This window comes from Heterodontus francisci, chromosome 34 (genome assembly GCF_036365525.1).
Source record: "Heterodontus francisci isolate sHetFra1 chromosome 34, sHetFra1.hap1, whole genome shotgun sequence".
In the NCBI taxonomy this organism is placed as follows: domain Eukaryota; kingdom Metazoa; phylum Chordata; class Chondrichthyes; order Heterodontiformes; family Heterodontidae; genus Heterodontus; species Heterodontus francisci.
In genome coordinates this window covers 50172415-50192906 of record NC_090404.1, presented here as the reverse complement: position 1 = coordinate 50192906, position 20492 = coordinate 50172415, and positions in this window count along the sequence as shown.

Genomic DNA, 20492 nt, shown 5'->3' with positions numbered 1-20492 from the left:
CTCCTAGCGCACGCTTGGATACATGTATCACACTCTTGTTATTCTCTAGCACACTCTTTGAAAATACTAGCACACCTGGGCATACTGAGCACTCTCTTTGGCACCTCTATCATACACTGGACACCCTATCACTCTCTTGTATACACCTATAACACTTTTGGGCACCCCTAGAATACGCTTGGGCACACGTAGAATACTTTTGAACACCTCTTGCATGCTCGTCAGTGCCTGTAGCACATACTTGCTCACTCCTAGCACACACGTGGCCACATCTATCATACACATGTCTGTCTCTAGTGCACTCTTGGACTGCCCTAGCACACTCTGGGCACACTGATCACTCTCCTTGGCACCTCTATCACATACTGGGCTATCCTTGCATACTCATGTGCATCCCAGCACACACTTGCACACCAAAGGTACATCTGGCACACTCTGGGTACTCTGAGCACTGATTGGAGCACGCTTGGGCACCTCAAATACAGTCCTGGGCACACATGGCACACTCTAGCCAACATCAGGGAGAAGTTACTGGGGAGAAGTAGATTTATTGGTGGAAAGACAAATTTATTAGTAATGGCAGATAATTGACAATAGATTATGATGCATCCATTGATTTATAACGTAAATTCTTTAAAAATGCTACATTGAATCCAGACAGTATGTGATTAATTTGAATTTCCATCCACAAAAGGGGAGATATCTGGAAATATTATCCAAAATGTGGAGGCGTAAAACCATTGAATATTGCAGAAATTCGTCAGTAGGTTGGGTGTGCAAAATCACTGGACCCGGATGGGAAGAAACCTATGTTGCTAAACGGGGAAAAGGATGAGACAATGACCACAATTTTTCAGCCATTCTTGGGTAACAGACAGGTACCACAACTGGAGGGTTACAAATGTGTATTCTACTGAGGACAATAGATTGTAGTGGGTAGTGTTTGGAGTAGAACAAGGCCCCTAGTGTAATTAGTATTTTTAAAGGGAGTAACTAATTAATCTTCAGGTAAGTCCTGGCAGGAGAGCTCGCACCGGTGATGTGCTCCTCCTGCGCTTTGTGGGAAATCAGGGATGTTTCCAGTGTCCCTGTGTGCAGGAAGTGTATCCATGTGCAACTACTGGCTACCCATATTACGGAGCTGTGGTTTCAGGTGGATTCACTGTGGAGCATCCGCGCTGATGAGGACGTCGTGGATAACATGTTTGGCGAGGTAGTCACACCAAGGGTAATGGCTGCACAGGAAGAAAACGGATGGGTGACCACTAGGCCCAGTATTAGGAGCAGGCAGGTACTGCAGAAGATCCCTGTGGGGATCCCCCTCTCAAACAGATATACTACTTTGGATACTGTTGGAGGGGATGGCCTCCCAGGGGAAAGCTGCAACAGCCAGGTTCATGGCACCACGGTTGGCTCTGCTGCTCTACAGAAGGGGATGAAAAAGAGTGGCAGGGCTATAGTGATAGGGGATTCGATCGTAAGCGGAACAGACAGGCGTTTCTGTGGCTGGAAACGAGACTCCAGGATGTTCTGTTGTCTCCCTAGTGCTAGGGCCAAGGATGTCTCGGAGCAGCTGCAGGACATTCTTAAGGGGGAGGATTAACAGCCACTGGTCGTTGTACATGTCGGTACCAATGACACAGGAAGAAAAAGGAATGAGGTCCTGCAAGATGAATTTAAAGAGTTAGGAGCTAGATTAAAAACCAGGACCTCAAAGGTAGCAATCTCAGGATTACTTCCTGTGCCACGTGTTGGTGAGCATAGGGACAAGAGAAAAGACTAGATGAATGCCTGGCTGTAGACATGGTGCAGGAGGGAGGGATTTAAATTCCTGGGACATCGGGACCGGTTCTGGGGAAGGTGGGACCTGTACAAGCAGGATGGCTAACACCAAGCAGGACTAGAACCGATATCCTCGCGGGGAAGCTTGCTACTGCTGTTGGGGATGAATTAAACTAGAATGGCAGGGAGATGGGAGCCTGAGCGGAGAGACTGAGGAGGAGGGGGAAAGAAGGATAGAAACAAAAGACAGGAAACAAAAATGCAAAAGTGGAAAGCATTGAAAACAAGGGCAAAAACAAATAGAGCCATAGTGCTAAATAATGCTAAGATGACTAAGAATGATAAAAAGACAAGCCTGAAGGCATTGTGTCTCAATGCACGGGATATTTACAATAAGGTAGGTGAATTAACTGCGCAAATAGATGTAAATGGATACGATATAGTTGGGGTTACAGAGACATGGCTGCAGGTTGACCAAGGATGGGAACTGAAAATCCATGGGTATTCAATATTTAGGAAGGACGAGCAAAAAAGGAAGGAAGGTGGAGTAGCGTTGTTAGCAAAAGAGGACATCAATGCAATAGTGAGGAAGGAGATTAGCTCAGAGAATCCTGATGTGGAATCTGCATGGGTGTATCTAAGAAACATCAGGGGCAGTAACCGTTGGTGGGGGTTATATAAAGACCCCCGAACAGCAGTGGTGTTGTAGAGGATGGCATTAAACAAGAAATAAGAGACGCATACAATAAGGGTGCAACTGTAATTATGGGTGACTTTAATCTACATATACATTGGTTAAACCAAATTAGTAATGCTACTGTAGAGGCGGAATTCCTGGAGTGCATACGTGATAGTGTTTTGGACCAATACGTTGAGGAAACAACTAGAGAACAAGCCATCCTAGACTGGGTATTGTGTAATGAGAAAGTATTATTTAAGAATCTTGATGGGCGGAGTCCTTTGGGGAAGAGCGACCTTAACATGAAAGAATTCTTCTTTAAGATGAAGAGTGAGAGAGTTGATTCCGAGACTAGGGTCCTGAATCCAAATAAAGGAAACTATGAAGGTATGAGGCGCGAGTTAGTAATGATAGATTGGGGACCGTTCCCTAAAGGGCTAACAGTGGATAGGCAATTGGTAGCATTTAAAGAGCGCATGGATGAATTACAACAATTGTTTATTCCTGTCTGATACAAAAATAAAACAAGAAGGGTGGCTCAACGGTAGCTTACAAAATAAATTAGGGATAGCATTAGATCCAAAGAAGAGAAATATATAATGGCCAAAACAAGCATCAAACCTGAGGATTGGGCGCAGTTTAGAATTCAGCAAAGGACGACAAAGGATTGATTAAGAAGGGGAAAATAGAGTATAAGAGTAAGCTTGCAGAGAACATAAAAAACTGACTGCAAAATCTACTATAGATATGTGAATAGAAAAAGATTAGTGAAGACAAAGGTGGGTCCCTTACAGTCAGAAATGGAGGAATTTATAATGGGGATCAAAAAAATGGCAGATCAATTAAATACATACTTTGGTTCTGTTTTCACAAAGGAGGACACAAATTACCTCTCAGAAATGTTGGAAAACATAGGGTCTAGTGAGAAGGAGGAACTGTATGAAATCATTATTAGTAGGGAAATGGTGTTAGTGAAATTGATGGGATTGAAGGCCAATAAATTCCCAGGGCCTGATAATCTACATCCCAGAGTACTCAAGGAAGTGGCCCTTGAGATAGAATATATATTGCTGGTCATTATGCAAAATTCTAATGACTCTGGAACAGTTTGAACGGATTGGAGGGTAGCTAATGTAATTCCACTATTTAAAAAAGGAGGCAGAGAGAAAACGAGGAATAAGCCTGACACCAGAAGTGGGGAGAATGCTAGAGTCCATTATAAAAGATGTATTTGGTACTTGGGAAACAATGACATGATCGGACAAAGTCAACATGGATTTATGAAAGGGAAAATGTGCTTGGCAAATCTACTGCAATTTTTTGAGAATGTAACTAGATAAAGGAGAACCATTTGGATGTGGTATATTTGGACTTTCAGAAGGCTCTCGACAAGGTCCTATATCAGAGATTAGCGTGCAAATTAAAGCAATTAAGATTGGGGATAAGGTACTGAAATGAATACAGAACTGGTTGGCAGACAGGAAACGAAGAGCAGGAATAAACAGGCATTTTTTTCTGACTGGCAGGCAGTGGCTAGTGGGGTACTGCAGTGATCGGTGCTAGGACCCCAGCTATTAACAACATATATTAATAATACAGATGAGGTATTTAAATGTACTATATCCAAGTTTGCAGACGATACAAAGTGGGGTGGGAGTGGGAGCCGTGAGGAGGACGCAGAGAAGCTCCAGTGTGATTTGGACAGGTTGAGTGAGTGGGCAAATACATGGCAGATGCAGTATAATGTGAATAAATGTGAGGTTATCCACTTTGGTGGCAAAAACAGAAAGGCAGATTAATATCAGAACGGCAATACATTGGGAAAGTGGAGGTGCAACGAGACCTAGCTGTTCTTGTGCACCAGTCGCAGAAAGCAAACATGCAGGTGCAGCAGGCAGGTAAGAAGGAAAATGGTATGTTCGCCTTCATAGTGAGAGGATTTGAGTGTCGGAGCAAGGATGTCTTGAAGCAATTATACAAGGCCTTGGTGAGACCACATCTGCAGTATTGTGTGCAGTTTTGGTCCCCTTATCTCAGCAATGATGTTCTTGTTAAGGAGGGAGTGCAGCGAAGGTTCACCAGACTGATTCCTAGGATGGCAGGACTGACGTATGAAGAGAGATTTGGTCAATTAGGCTTGTATTCGCCTAGAGTCTAGAAGAGCGAGAGGGCGTCACATAGAAACCTACAAAATTCTAACAGGTTGCATCTAAAGTGGACGGGCACAAATATCCTGAATGCGAGGTTTGCGAGCGTCACTCGGGAGGGTTTAAACTAGTGTGGCAGGGGAGTGGGAACCAGAACAATAGGGCAGCAGGTGAAATAACTGAGGGGGGACTAGTAAATAAGGTCACTAAGACTAAGAGGAAGAGCAGGCAGGGAGATGCTGCTGAACACAGCGGCACTGGTGGTCTGAAGTGCATTTGTTTCAATGCGAGAAATAGAACAGAGGAACGTAGAGCTTGGACCTATGATGTTATTGCGATTACAGAGATTTGGTTGAGGGAAGGACAAGATTGGCAGCTAAATGTTTCGGGATTTAGAAGCTTCAGGCGAGATAAAGTGGGATGTAAAAGGGGTGGGGGAGTTGCATTCCTGGTTAAGGAGAATATCATAGCTGTACTGTAGAGGACACCTTGGAGGGGTCATGCAGCGAGGCAATATGGGCGGAGATCAGGAATAGGAAGGCTGCGCTCACGATGTTGGGGGTTAACTACAGGCCTCACAACAGCCAGCGGCAGGGAGAGTAGCAGATATGTGGACAGGTTTAGGAAAGATGCAAATATAACAGGGTTGTCGTGGTTGGTGATTTTAACTTTCCCTGTATTGACTGGGACTCACTTAATGCTAAGGGCTTGGATGGGGCAGAATTTGTAAGGAGCATCCAGGAGAGCTTCTTGAAACAATATGCAGATAGTCCAACTAGGGAAGAGGCCGTACGGGACCTAATATTAGGGAAGGAGCCCGGCCAATTGGTCGAAGTCTCAGTGGGGGAGCATTTCGGGAACAGTGACCATAATTCCGTAAGTTTTAAGGTACTTGCGGATAAGGATAAGAGTGGTCCTCGGGTGAAGGTGCTAAATTGGGGGAAGGCTAATTATAACAATATTAGGCAGGAACTGAAGAATTTAGATTGGGGCGGCTGTTTGAGGGTAAATCAACATTTGACATGTGGGAGTCTTACAAACTTCTGTTGATTAGAGTCCAGGACCGGCATGTTCCTGTGAGGAAGAAGGATAGGCTTTGCAAGTTTCTGGAACCTTGGATAACGAGAGATATTGTGAACCTCGCCAAAAAGAAAAAGGAAGCATTCATAAGGGCTAGAAGGCTGGGAACAGACGAAGCCATTGAGGAATATAGAGAACGTAGGAAGGAACTTAAGCAAGGAGTCAGGAGGGCTAAATGGGGTCATGAAAAGTCATTGGAAAACTGGATTAAGGAGAATCCTAAAGCATTTTATACGTATATAAAGAGCAAGAGGGTAACCAGGGAAAGGGTTGGCCCACTCAAGGACAGAGGAGAAAATCTATGTGTGGAGCCAGAGGAAATGGGCGAGGTACTAAATGAGTACTTTGCATCAGTATTCACCGAAGAGAAGGACTTGGTGGATGATGAGTCTAGGGAAGGGAGTGTAGATAGTCTGGCTCATGTCGTTAACTAAAAGGAGGAAATGTTGGGAGTCTTGCAAAGCATTAAGGTAGATACGTCCCCAGGACCTGATGGGATCTACCCCAGAATTCTGTGGGCTGCAAGGGAAGAAATTTCTTGGGCCTTGACAGAAGGCATAAGGCATGCTTGCCTTCATTGGTCGATGCATTGACTATAAAAATTGACAAGTCATGCTGCAGCTGTACAGAACCTTAGTTAGGCCACACTTGGAATATTGCGTGCAATTCTGGTCACCACACTACCAGATGGACGTGGAGGCTTTGTAGAGGGTACAGAAGAGGTTTACCAGGCTGTTGCCTGGTCTGGAGGGCATTAGCTATGAGGAGAGGTTGGATAAACCTGGATTGTTTTCATTAGAACGATGGAGGTGGAGGGTCGACATGACAGAGGTTTACAAAGTTATGGGTTGCATGTACAGAGTGGATAATCAGAAGCTTTTTCCCAGGGTGGAAGAGTCAGTTACTAGGAGGCATAGGTTTAAGGTGTGAGGGTAAAAGTTTAGAGGGGATGTGCGTGGCAAGTTCTTTACACAGAGGGTGGTGAGTGCCTGGAACTTGTTGCCTGGGGAGATGGTGGAATCAGGTGCGATAGCGACGTTTAAGAGGCATCTTGACAAATACATGAATAGAATAGGAAAAGAGGGATACAGTCCCCGGAATTGCAGAAGATTTTGGTTTAGACAGGCATCAAGATCGGCGCAGGCTTGGAGGGCCGAATGGCCTGTTCCTGTGCTGTACTGTTCTTTGTTCTTTAGGACTGGACAGACTAGATGCAGGGAGGATGTTCACGCTTGTGGGGGAGTTCAGGACCAGGGATCACAAACTAAGGATAAGGGGTAAGTCATTTAGGACTGAGATGAGGAGGGATTTCTTCACCCAGAGTGGTGAATCTGAGGAATTCGCTAAAACAGAAAACATTTGAGTGGAAATAATTAAATATCTTTAAGAAATAGTTAGATATACTTCTTAGGACTGAAGGGATGAAGGTTACGGAGAGACCGTGGGAACAGTGATTTTGGTTTTGGATGATCAGCTATGATCGTATTGAATGGCGGTTCAGGCTTGAGGGGCCGAATGACCTACTCCTGCTCCGATGTTCTATGTTTCTATGTTATGTCGCTGTTTTGAAAAGGAGAAAATAATAACTCTGTCAATACAGACCCATCAGGGTAATCTAAGTGGCAGGAAAAGTTCTATTAAGCAATGTTCTAGACAACATTAATTTTTCTAGAAAAACATGGGTTAATATATAACAAACGACACGGATTTGTAAAAGACCTGATAAATTTGATTGAGTACTTCAGTGAAATAACGGGTATTTTTGATGAAGGTTGTTTGGGTAATGTGTTTATGATCTTTCAAAAGGTGTTTTATAAGGCGTAATATGATAGATTGGTTAGAACAGTTGAAGCCCTTGGGATTAAAAAGGCAGTGGCAGCTTGGACTAAAACACGCTGAAGATAGAAAGACGAGACTAATTGTGATCAGTTATTTTTCAACCTGTGGGAACTCTAGAGTGGAGTTCCACAATATTTGGTACCAGGATCGTGTTCATTCTGATGTATAAATGACCTGGACTTGTCTACACAGGGAATGAAGTCAAAGTGTTCAGATGACACCAATCTTTAATATGCTGCAAACAGTGGGGAGAATAATAACAGACTTTAGAAATACATAACAGTGGGTGAAATGCACGAGCATAAATTGATGGAATTTACTGCAGAGATTGGTAAAGTGACGCATTTTGTTAAGGAGATTTAGGAGGGACATTATGACGTCAATGGTGCAATTGTAAAGAGGATGCAGGAACAGAAAGACCTCAGAGTACAGGTGCAAACATTTTTGATGGAGGAATGGCCAGTTGATGAAGTTGTTAAAATGTATGCAGTAACCTAGGATTTATAAATAGCGTCAGAGAGTACAAGAACAAGTAAGTTATGCTAATCTTTTATAAATCATCAGTTAGACCTTTAAATACCATGCTTGAACCTAACGATTAGCATTTGTTTCATTTAGCATTTTTCCAGAACATTAAGCAAACCTGCATGTTATTAACACCATTAATAAGAGGAAAACACATTCCTTGCAGTCACATGTAAAATTACTGGAGTGTCAGCAATTGATATGAAATGATTGAATCCCTCCCCATCCACGGAAGATTCAATGTCTTCTCTCCCTTTTGAACAGGAGAGGGGACGGGTTAAACTTTTTTTCCCACAAATGGAAGCAGGTGAAATGTCTCTCACACGAGTCACTGCGTTGACGATTTTCCTGTTGGTATGGATAATTAAATTCAGGATAGCCAACATGGATGTGTAAAATGTAGATCATAATGACAAATCTAATTTAATTTTTTGAAGAAGTATTGAAGGAAGTTGAAGTAGGGAATGTGCTGGATGTTTTCTATATGAATGCTAAGAAATAATTTGCTGAAGTACTAAGTAAGGGGCTGGTGAACAAAATTAAGGCTCATGAAACTCAAGGGTGAGTGTTCATTTGGATTTAAAAAATGGCTTAAGGACAGAAAACAGCGAGTTGTGGTAAATGATTGTTTCTCAGAATGAAGGATGGTAGTCAGTTGTGTTTCCCAAGGGTCAGTGCCAGGACCACTGTCATAGATTCATAGAGTTATTCAATTATACAGAACAGAAACAGGCCCTTCAGCCCATCGTGTTTTATTTCTGCTATATATTAAAGAAATGGATCGAGGAAGACAGAGTAGAATTTCAAAATTTGCCGATCATACCAGACTAGAGCAGTGGAAAATAGTGAGGTTTATACGAATCCCCTGCAGCAGGACATAGATAGGCTAAAATAATTGGCAGAAAAGTGGTAGATGAAATTTAACGCAGACACGTGTGATCTGATGCATTTTGGCATAGAAGAGACAGTGTGAGGCAATGACGATTTAATGGTATAGTTCGAATGAGAATGCAGGAACAGAGGGAGTAAGGATGCATATGGACCGTTCTTTCAAAGTGATGGAACATATTGAGAGAGTGGTAAGCAAATCATACGGGACATTGCACTTCATAAATAGAGGCATGCAATACAATAGCAGGGCAATTAGTTTGAAACTTTATAAGCTTCAGTTAGGCTCCAATTGAAGCATTGCATCAAGGAATTCATATCAGGATAAAAGTGAGGGTCCTTCAGATGGTGCAGAGGAGAATTAGCGGAATGTTCCATGCATGGTGGATTTTAGTTGCAAGGATGTGTTGGAAAAACTGGGGTTGCCCCCCCACCGCCCCACCGCCCCCCCCCACCCCCCACACTAACCCCGGAGCAAAGGAAATTTCAGAAAAATTTGTTGGAAATTTACAAGATTATGGCAGATGTATTAAGTTGGACAAGGGAAACCTGATTGGGGGCGGCGGCGTTGAATAACGATAGCATTGCGTTGCTAAAGGGAAACGGATGTCTCAGAGGGGTCGACGACAGAATCAATTTGGCTAGAGCTAAGGAACACGAAAGGTGCAGTTGCATTGTTTCATGTTTTCTCTAGGCCTCCTGGGAACAGACGAAGCCCTTGAGGAATGTAAAGAAAGTAAGGAGTCAGGAGGGCGAAAAGAGGTCATGAGAAGTCATTGGCAAACAGGATTAAGAAGTATGCCAAGGCTTGTTATACGTATATAAAGAGCAAGAGAGTAGCCAGGGAAAGAGTTGGCCCACTCAAGGACAGAGGAGGGAATCTAAGTGAAGAGCCAGAGGACATGGGAGAGGTATTAAATGAGTACGTTGCATCGGTATTCAACAAAGAGAAGAACTTGGCGGATGATGAGCCTAGGGAAGGGAGTGTAGGTAGTCTGGGTCAAGTCGTTATCAAAAAGGAGGTGTTGGGAGTCTTGAAAAACATTAAGGTAGATACATCCCCAGGGCCTGATGGGATCTACCCCAGAATACTGAGGGAGCCAAGGGAGGATATTGCTGGGGCCTTGACAGAAATCCTAGTATCCTCATTGGCTACAGGTGAGGTCCTAGAGGACTAGAGAATAGTCAATGTTTTTCCTTTGTTTAAGAAGGGTAGCAAGGATAATCCATGAAATTAAATGCCGGTGAGCCTTACATCAGTGGTAGGGAAATTATTAGGGAGGATTCTTCGGGACAGGATTTACTCCCATTTGGAAACAAATTAACTTATTAGCGAGAAGCAGCATGGTTTTGTGAAGAAGAGGTCGTGTCTCACTAACTTGATCGAGCTTTTTGAACAAGTGACGAAGATGATTAATGAAGGAAGGGCAGTGGATGTGTCTACGTGGACTTCAGTAAAGCCTTTGACAAGGTCCCTCATGGCAGACTGGTACAAAAGGTGAAGTCACACGGTATCAGAGTTGAGCTGGCAAGATGGATACAGAACTGGCTCGGTCATAGAAGACAAAGGGTAGCAGTGGAAGGGTGCTTTTCTCAATGGAGGGATGTGACTAGTGGTGTTCCGCAGTGATCAGTCCTGGAACCTTTGCTGTTTGTAGTATATATAAATGATTTGAGGAAAATGTAGCTGGTCTGATGAGTAAGTTTGTGGATGACACAAAGGTTAGTTGAGTTGCGGATAGCGATGAGGATTGTCAGAGGATACAACAGGATTTAGATCGGTTGCAGACTTGGGAAGATAAATGGCAAATGGAGTTTAATCTGGACAAATGTGAGGTAATGCATTTTGGAAGATCTAATACAGGTGGGAAGTATACAGGAGATGGCAGAACCCTTAGGAGTATTGACAGGCAGAGAGATCTGGGCGTACAGGTCCACAGGTCACTAAAAGTGGCAACTCAGGTGGATAAGGTAGTCGAGGAAGGCATACAGCATGCTTGCCTTCATCGGTCGGAGCATAGAGTATAAAAATTGGCAAGTCATGCTGCAGCTGTTCAGACCTTAGTTGGGCCACACTTAGAATATTACGCAAAATTCTGGTCGCCAGACAGCCAGAAGGATGTGGAGGCTTTGGAGAGGGTACATAAGAGGTTTACCAGGATGTTGCCTGGTCTGGAGGGTATTAGCGATGAGGAGATTGTTTTCACTGTAACGACGGAGGTGGAGGGGCGACATGATAGAGGTTTACAAAGTTCTGAGTTAAATGGACAGAGTGGATAGTCAGAAGCTTTTTCCCAGGTTGGAAGAGTCAGTTACTAGGGGACATAGGTTTAAGATGCGAGGGACAAAGTCTAGAAGGGATGTGCGAGGCAAGTTGTTTTTATGCAGAGGATGGTGAGTGCCTTGAAATTTCTGCTGGGGGAGGTGGTGGAAGAGGGTATGATAGCGACGTTTAAAAGGCATCTTGCCAAATACATCAATAGGATGGGAATGGAGGGATACGGTCCCTGGTAGTACAGAATGTTTTTGTTTAGACAAGCATCAAAATTGGCGCAGGCTTGCAGGGACGAATGGCCTGTTCCTGTGCTGTACTGTTCTTTGTTCTTCGTGGGAAGGATGTAGAGGAACACGTTTCAAGTAAATTCCAGATAATTGCAAACTTGTAGTTGTAATGCGGGACTTAAATTATCCAAACATACACTGGGATATTAGTTCTGTAAAGGAAACTGAGGGGCAAGAGTTCCTATCGCGTCCTCACGAAAATTTTCCTCAGCAGTATTTTTCCACTCCAACGGAAAAGGACTCATTCCTATGACTGGTCTTTGGGATTGAGGCGAACCACGTGGAACATCTAACAGCAGGAAAACATTTAGGGGATATTGATCAATGTATCATACGGTTTAGGCTGATTATGGAAAAGGATAAAGAACATTCCAGAGTGCCATGATTCTGTCTTTTTTATTCCTCCGGGAAATATGTGGTGTGTCTTGAAGACAGCAAAGGATCCGTAAAGCTTTATGCACCAGCAAGCCTCAGGAGTTAGAGAAAGTGCATTTTAGTTTCTGTTGGATACAAGCTTCGGAGACGGAACCAAACAGCTTCAAAGAATACATCCTGGTTATCCAGCAACAGACATTCAGGACCCTGGACCAGATATACAATGTTACAATTATCTTTTGAACAGTCTTTCTAGTTGAAAACCGATTCTACTAGCGAGAGGCACAGACGGACAGCTGTGTGTTAGCACCTGAAAAGAGAGATCTATGATGATTTAAACTGTAGGACGAATTTAAACTATGACTATCTTTTTATCCCCAAACATTCTAAAGCCAGTTTGATTCTACTGAAAGTGGTTGTGAGTTATTGATCTACTGTGGTGATCGCTGGAGAAGGGAAACATCACTGACTGCTGGGATTAGACTGCGGACTGTTCTACTGTTGAACACCCTTTTTTTCTCCCCATCAGATGGCTGTGAGGACTTTAAGCAACCTTGGACATATTCAACTCCGACAGGAGCATAAATTTGCATGGACTCCAGTTTTTGTTTTTTTTCCATTTTAAATGTTGTTTATGCCTTAGCAGTGTTGAGAAATTTAGGCTTTCTTCGAATTAAACAGTTAATTTGTTGATTTGAAGACTCCTGGTTTGTTAGCCTCAGTCGGGGTTAATGGATGGTACAATTTGTTAGGGTCTTTCTTTAATTTGGAAAGTTTAAGATGATATGTTTGTCGATCTGTCGTGGGATGCGATTGAATTAACAGTGCGTTTCTCCCACCACAATCAGAATCGTATATTTTGATTGGGGTGGCGGGGCGGGGTTATAGAACATAGAACATAGAACATTTCAGCGCAGTAGAGGCCCTTCGGCCCTCGATGTTGCGCAGACCTGTGAAACCATCTGACCTACACTATTCCATTTTCATCCATATGTCTATCCAATGACCACTTAAATGCCCCGAAAGTTGACGAGTCTTCTACTGTTGCAGGCAGGGCGTTCCACGCCCCTACTACACTCTGAGTAAAGAAACGACCTCTGACATCTGTCCTATATCTAACACCCCTCAACTTAAAGCTATGTCCCCTCGTGCTTGCCATCACCATCCGAGGAAAAAGACTCTCACTATCCACCCTATCTAACCCTCTGATTATCTTATATGTCTCCATTAAGTAACCTCTACTCCTCCTTCTCTCTAACGAAAGCAACCTCAAGTCCTTCAGCCTTTCCTCGTAAGACCGTCCCTCCATACCAGGCAACATCCTAGTAAATCTCCTCTGCACCCTTTCCAAAGCTTCCACATCCTTCCTATAATGCGGTGACCAGAACTGCATGCAATACTCCAGGTGCGCCCGCACCAGAGTTTTGTACCGCAGCAGCATGACCTCGTGGCTCCGAAACTCGAACCCTCCACTAATAAAAGCTAACACACAATATGCCTTTTGAACAGCCCTATTAACCTGGGTGGCAACTTTCAGGGATTTATGTACCTGGACACCTAGATCTCTCTGCTCATCTACACTACCAAGAATCTTCCCATTAGCCCAGTACTCTGCATTCCTGTTACTCCTTCCAAAGTGAATCTCCTCACACTTTTCCACATTAAACTGCATTTGCCATCTCTCAGCCCAGCTCTGCAGCCTATCTATGTCTCTCTGTAACCTACAACATCCTTCGGCACTATCCACAACTCCACCGACCTTCGTGTCATCCGCACATTTATTAACCGACCCTTCTACACCCTCTTCTAGGTCATTTATAAAAATGACAAACAGCAGTGGCCCAAAAACAGATCCTTGCGGTACACCACTCGTACCTAAACTCCAGGATAAACATTTGCCATCAACCACCACCCTCTGTCTTCTTTCAGCTAGCCAATTTCAGATCCAAAGCATTAAATCACTTTCAATCCCATACTTCCGTATTTTCTGCAATAGCCTACCGTGGGGAACCTTATCAAACGCCTCACTGAAATCCATATACACCACATCAACGGCTTTACCCTCATCCACCTGTTTGGTCACCTTCTCAAAAACTCAATAAGGTTTGTGAGGCACGACCTACCCTTCACAAAACCGTGCTGACTATCGCTAATGAACTTATTCTTTTCAAGATGATTATAAATCCTATCTCTTATAACCTTTTCCAACATTTTACCCACAACCGAAGTAAGGCTCAAAGGTCTATAATTACCAGGGCTGTCTCTACTCCCCTTCTTGAACAAGGGGACAACATTTGCTATCCTCCAGTCTTCCGGCACTATTACTGTCGACAATGACGACATAAAGATCAAGGACAAAGGCTCTGCAATCTCCTCCCTGGCTTCCCAGAAAATCCGAGGATAAATCCCATCTGGCCCAGGGGACTTACCTATTTTCACACTTTCCAAAATTGATTACACCTCCTCCTTGTGAACATCAATCCCATCTAGCCCAGGAGTCTGAATCTCAGTATTCTCCTCGACAACATTTTCTTTCTCTACTATAAATACGGACGAATAATATTCATTTACCGCTTTCCACTATCTCCTCTGATTCCACACACAACTTCCCACTACTATCCTTGATTGGCCCTAATCTAACTCTAGTCATTCTTTTATTCCTGATATACCTGTAGAAAGCCTTAGGGTTTTCCTTGATCCTATCCGCCAATGACTTCTCGTGTCCTCTCCTCGCTCTTCTTAGCTCTGCCTTTAGATCCTTCCTGGCTAGCTTGTAACTCTCAAGCGCCCTAACTGAGCCTTCACGTCTCATCCTAACATAAGCCTTCTTCTTCCTCTTGACAAGCGCTTCAACTTCTTTCGTAAACCACGGCTCCCTCGCTCGACAACTTCCTCCCTGTCTCACAGGGACATACTTATCAAGGACACGCAGTAGCTGCTCCTTGTATAAGCTCCACATTTCGATTGTGCCCATCCCCTGCAGTTTCCTTCCCCATCCTACGCATCCTAAATCTTGCCTAATCGCATCATAATTTCCTTTTCCCCAGCTATAATTCTTACCCTGCGGCATATACCTGTCCCTGCCCATCGCTACTGTCAACCTAACCGAATTGTGATCACTGTCACCAAAGTGCTCACCTACATCTAAATCTAACACCTGGCCGGGTTCATTATCCAGTCCCAAATCCAATGTGGCATCGCCCCTGGTTGGCCTGTCTACATACTGTGTCAGAAAACCCTCCTGCACACATTGGACAAAAACTGACGCACACATTGGACAAAAACTGACCCATCTAAAGCACTCGAGCTATCGTATTTCCAGTCAATATTTGGAAAGTTCAAGTCCCCCATAACAACTACCCTGTTACTCTCGCTCCTGTCGAGAATCATCTTCGCTATCCTTTCCTCTGCATCTCTGGAACTATTCGGAGGTCTATAGAAAACTCCCAACAGGGTGACCTCTCCTCTCCAGTTTCTAACTTCGGCCCATACTACCTCAGTGGATGAGTCCTCAAACTGGATCGGTCGGTTGTAACATTTAAATTGGGGACTCGTCCGGGATTTGAATCGTATATTAATTAGGTTTCTGGATTTGAATCATATATTACTGTGGGGCTCGCTCGCAGTCGACTCATTTTTTGGCTTGTGTATGGGATCATATTCAGAGTAATCTGGTGGGCTAACATTTGGAATCATAGTGATTACTCATCTCCGGGATAGCATATTTAAATTGGGGTCTTGCATCTGGTATCATATTCATTGCTGTCGAATCTGGGATCATAACCATTGGAAATTCGATTATTGGGATCTAAATCTAACGCCAATTACAAATAAATTAAAAGAATCAAATGTCTTGTATAATAAGGTAAAATTTATACCATTGCTGCTGCATTAGTGGTTGCAGCAGAGTTTTTTTGGGAAAGTAGAATGTTTCCCTGAGTGACTTGACAATTTTAACTGGAACAAATTAAAATAATTTGCAGCGAAATTGTGATTGTAATTGAATTCAGGTGCAAAAATGCAGAGGTAATTGACATGATAGCCAAACATCTGAAATTAGCAGATGATGATGATGATGATGACACAGATGAAGGGCAATACGAGGAAAACGAAAGGGATTATGAGAGTAGTATGTCCGAGAGTGATGCTGTGGTTATGGCTAAGATTCAGTTGGAAACGGAAAAAAAACTTGAACTGCAAAAAGAGGAAAAGGAAAAAGAAAAGTCAATAGCATTCAGAAAAGTTGAATTGGAAATAGAGGAAAGGGAGAAAGAGAAATCAGTTCGGAGAGAAGGTAAAATAGAAGAGAGGGAAATTAAGTTAAAAGAGATGGAACGAAGACAGAAGAGTAGTTTTGAATCCAGGGAAAATTCGGGTCAGGAAGAATCTGAGTTTTGATCAGAACCCAGCGAGAAGTTGTTTAAATTTATACAGGCTCTTCCTAAGTTCGAGGAAAGGAATATCGAGGCATTTTTCATATCTTTTGAAAAGATAGCCAAACAGATGAAATAGCCAAAAGAAAGCTGGGCGTTGCTCATGCAGGGCAGGCTGGTAGGCAGAGCTTATAAAGCTGATGCCATGCTTTCTGAAGAGGCTTCTGCAGATTTAGAGATGGTCAAAAATGCTATTCTGTCTGCGCACGAGTTAGTCCCTGAAGCTTACCATCAGAAGTTTAGGATCTTCTGGAGATTGGCTGGCAGGCATATTTAGAATTTGTGAGGATGAAGCAAATGAATTTTGACAATTGGATACGGGCATTAAAGATAGAAATGACATATGAGAACCTTCGAGAATTGATTCTCTTCGAAAAGTTTAAAAACTCCATTCCTTCAGTGATGAGAACTCATATTGATAGCCTGAAAGTTTTGAAGGCTGGGCAAGCAGCAAAGATTGCTGATGATTTTGAGCTTGTGAATAAGTCAACCTCTTTTTTACGTCATCCCCCATAAACCCGAGAAGGATAGAAAGTGGACGAGTTATAAGAAGGCAAGTAGCCGGGGACAAGAAGGAACAGTTGCAAAGGCACCAATATCACTTCCTCAGGTCAGAAAGGAAGGTGCTGAGGGCAGAAGTGAGGCTCATAAGCTAAAGGTTATCATTGCAACAAAACGGGTCACCTTCGTTCAGAGTGCTGGAAATTGTGTGGTAAACCATTAAGACTTGTTGGGGTACACATAGTAAGTGCAGAGGAAAAGACTCTGACTGAGAGTATGGCAGACAAGGCTATAGCTTTAATGACAGCTGTGGATGTGAAACCAGATACTAAAACTTAAAGGAGTGCAGAGGTTAAGTATAAAATACCTGAGAGTTATAATGTATTTTGTCAAACTGGAGACTGAGTCCATATCCTGGAAGCAAAGCAGGAAAGCCTATCATTATACTCAGGGACACAGGAGTTACCCAAGCACTCTTGCTGGGGAAGGAGAGAGGTTTCTACTGGAGAGCGCCTTGAATGCTAAAGCTTTATTTAATGGAATTGATGAGGAGTGTATACCCACATCTTTGTATAAAGCTGAGAGAGTGACCTAATATCTGGGATAGTTACTGTAGGTGTTGTCCTCAGTTTACGAGTAAAGTGAATCGATCAACTCCCAGGAAATGATTTGGCTGGATCAAAAGTATCAATTTCTCCTATAGTTACAGAGGAACCAAGTGCAATTAAGGAAATGGAGCAATTACAGGAACAATTTCCGAGAATATTTCATGTGTGTGTAGTTATCCGAGCAATGGCTAAACAGGATCCATTGTCGCAGGTGAAAGGGGCACCACAAATAGATAGCCAAATATCTGAAACCTTATTTGAGGATTTAGATAATCGAAATGAGATGTTTAACAGATCATCTATCATTGCAGCACAGCACGCTGATCTACAATTCTATCGAATATCACAGACGGCTCTGTTAGAAGATGACGGTAAATGAGTTCTGGAAGGCTATTGTACGGCAAACGAGGTTTTGAGAAGGAAATGGAGACCACCTCATAGGCCTGCCGACGGAGACTCAACAGTTGTTGAACAGATAGCGGTACCACCGAAATATCGACCAGGATTTTTAAGGTTAGCACCCGACATTCCTTTTGCAGGACAAAGGGGAATTCGGAAGACCAAATCACACATAAGCAAACATTATTACAGGCACGTCTTACAAAGGATGTGAGACAATTTTGCAGGGCGTGACATACCTGCAAACGGTGGGAAAACCACAATCTACCATAAAACTAGGGGATGAAGTATTAGTGTTGCTACCATCACAGGGAGACCCATTAAAAGCACCGTTCAGCGGCCCATGTACAGTAATCAAAAAAGTGAGCAAGGTAGGTTACATGATTGTCACCCCTGATCGCTGGAAGAAGAACCAGTTGTGTCACATTAATATGCTCAAACAATATTGCTGCAGGGAAGAGGATAAACCAGCACAGGTATGTAAGGTAATAGGGACAGTTGAGAAGGAAAATGATAGTGAGGATGAGGCAGAAGTAGGCCCCGGAAATTCGCAGATAGAACCTCCAACTATCTAATTAGCGAAAACTAATGTGGCAGGGGGATGGGAACCAAATGAGGTCAGTGGACAGTAAGGAGGTAGTAACTAAAGCCTGTAAGGAGCTAGATAATGTAGTCAGCGTGACTAAGCGAAAGAGTAGACAGGGAGCAGATGATGAACGCAAAGGGACTGGTGCTCTGAGTTGCATTTGTTTCAATGCAGGAAGTGTAGTAGGTAAGGCAGATGAACTTAGGGCCTGGATTAGAACCTGGGAGGATGATGCTATTGCTATTACTGAGACTTGGTTGAGGGAAGAGAATGATTGGCAACTAAATATCCCAGCATACCGATGCTTCGGGCGGGATAGAGAGGGAGGTATAAGGGGTGGAAGTGTTGCAGTAATGGTGAAAGAGGATATCACAGCTGTGCTGATGTAGGGCACTATGGAGGACTCGAGCTGTGAGGCAATATGGGCAGAACTCAGAAATAGGAAGGGTGCGGTAACAATGTTGGGGCTGTGCTACAGGCCTCCCAACAGAGAGCGTGAGATAGAGGTACAAATGTGTAAAGAGATTATGGAAAGCTGTAGGAGCAACAAGGTGGTGGTGATAGGAGATTTTAATTTTCCCAGCATTGACTGGGATTCACTTAGTGTTAGAGGTCTAGATGGAGCAGACTTTGTAAGAAGTATCCAGGAGGGTTTTCTAGAGCAGTATGCAAATAGTCCAACTCGGAATGGGGCCATACTGGACCTGGTGTTGGGGAATGAGCCCGGCCAGGTGGTTGAAGTTTCAGTAGGGGACTACTTTGGGAATAGTGATCACAATTCCGTAAGTTTTAGAATACTCATGGACAAAGATGAGAGTGGTCCCAAAGGTGTTAAATTGGGGGAAGGCCAACTATACCAAAATTCGGCAGGAGCTGGGGAATGTAATTGGGAGCAACTGTTTGAAGATAAATCCACATTTGATACGTGGGAGGCTTTTAAAGAGAGGTTGATTAGCGCGCAGGAGAGACATGTTCCTGTGAAAATGAGGGATAGAAATGGCAAGATTAGGGAACCATGGATGACAGGTGAAATGGTGAGACTAGCTAAGAGGAAAAAGGAAGCATACAAAAGGTCTAGGAGGCTGAAGAAAGACGAAGCTTTGAAAGAATATCGGGAATGTAGGACCAATCTGAAACGAGGAATTAAGAGGGCGAAAAGGGGTCATGAAATATCTTTAGCAAACAGGGCTAAGGAAAATCCCAAAGCCTTTTATTCATATATAAGGAGCAAGAGGGTAACTAGAGAAAGGATTGGCCCACTCAAGGACAAAGGAGGAAAGTTATGCATGGAGTCAGAGAAAATGGGTGAGATTCTAAACGAGTACTTTGCATCGGTATTCACCGAGGACAGGGACATAACGGATGTTGAGGTTAGGGACAGATGTTTGATTACTCTAGGTCAAGTCGGCATAAGGAGGGAGGAAGTGTTGGGTATTCTAAAAGGCATTGAGGTGGATAAGTCCCCAGGTCCGGATGGGATCTATCCCAGGTTACTGAGGGAAGCGAGAGAGGAAATAGCTGGGGCCTTAACAGATATCTTTGCAGCATCCTGAAACACGGGTGAGGTCCCGGAGGACTGGAGAATTGCTAATGTTGTCCCCTTGTTTAAGAAGGGTAGCAGGGAAAATCCAGGTAATTATAGACCGGTGAGTCTGACGTCAGTGGTAGGGAAGCTGCTGGAGAAGACACTGAGGGATAGGATCTATTCCCATTTGGAAGAAAATGGGCTTATCAGTGATAGGCAACATGGTTTTGTGCAGGGAAGGTCATGTCTTACCAACTTAATAGAACTCTTTGAGGAAGTGACAAAGTTGATTGATGAGGGAAGGGCTGTAGATGTCATATGCATGGACTTCTGTAAGGCGTTTGATAAGGTTCCCCATGGTAGGCTGATGGAGAAAGTGAAGGCGCATGGGGTCCAAGGTGTTCTAGCTAGATGGATAAAGAACTGGCTGGGCAACAGGAGACAGAGAGTCGCAGTGGAAGGGAGTTTCTCAAAATGGAGACGTGTGACCAGTGGTGTTCCACAGGGATCCGTGCTGGGACCACTGTTGTTTGTGATATACATAAATGATTTGGAGGAAAGTA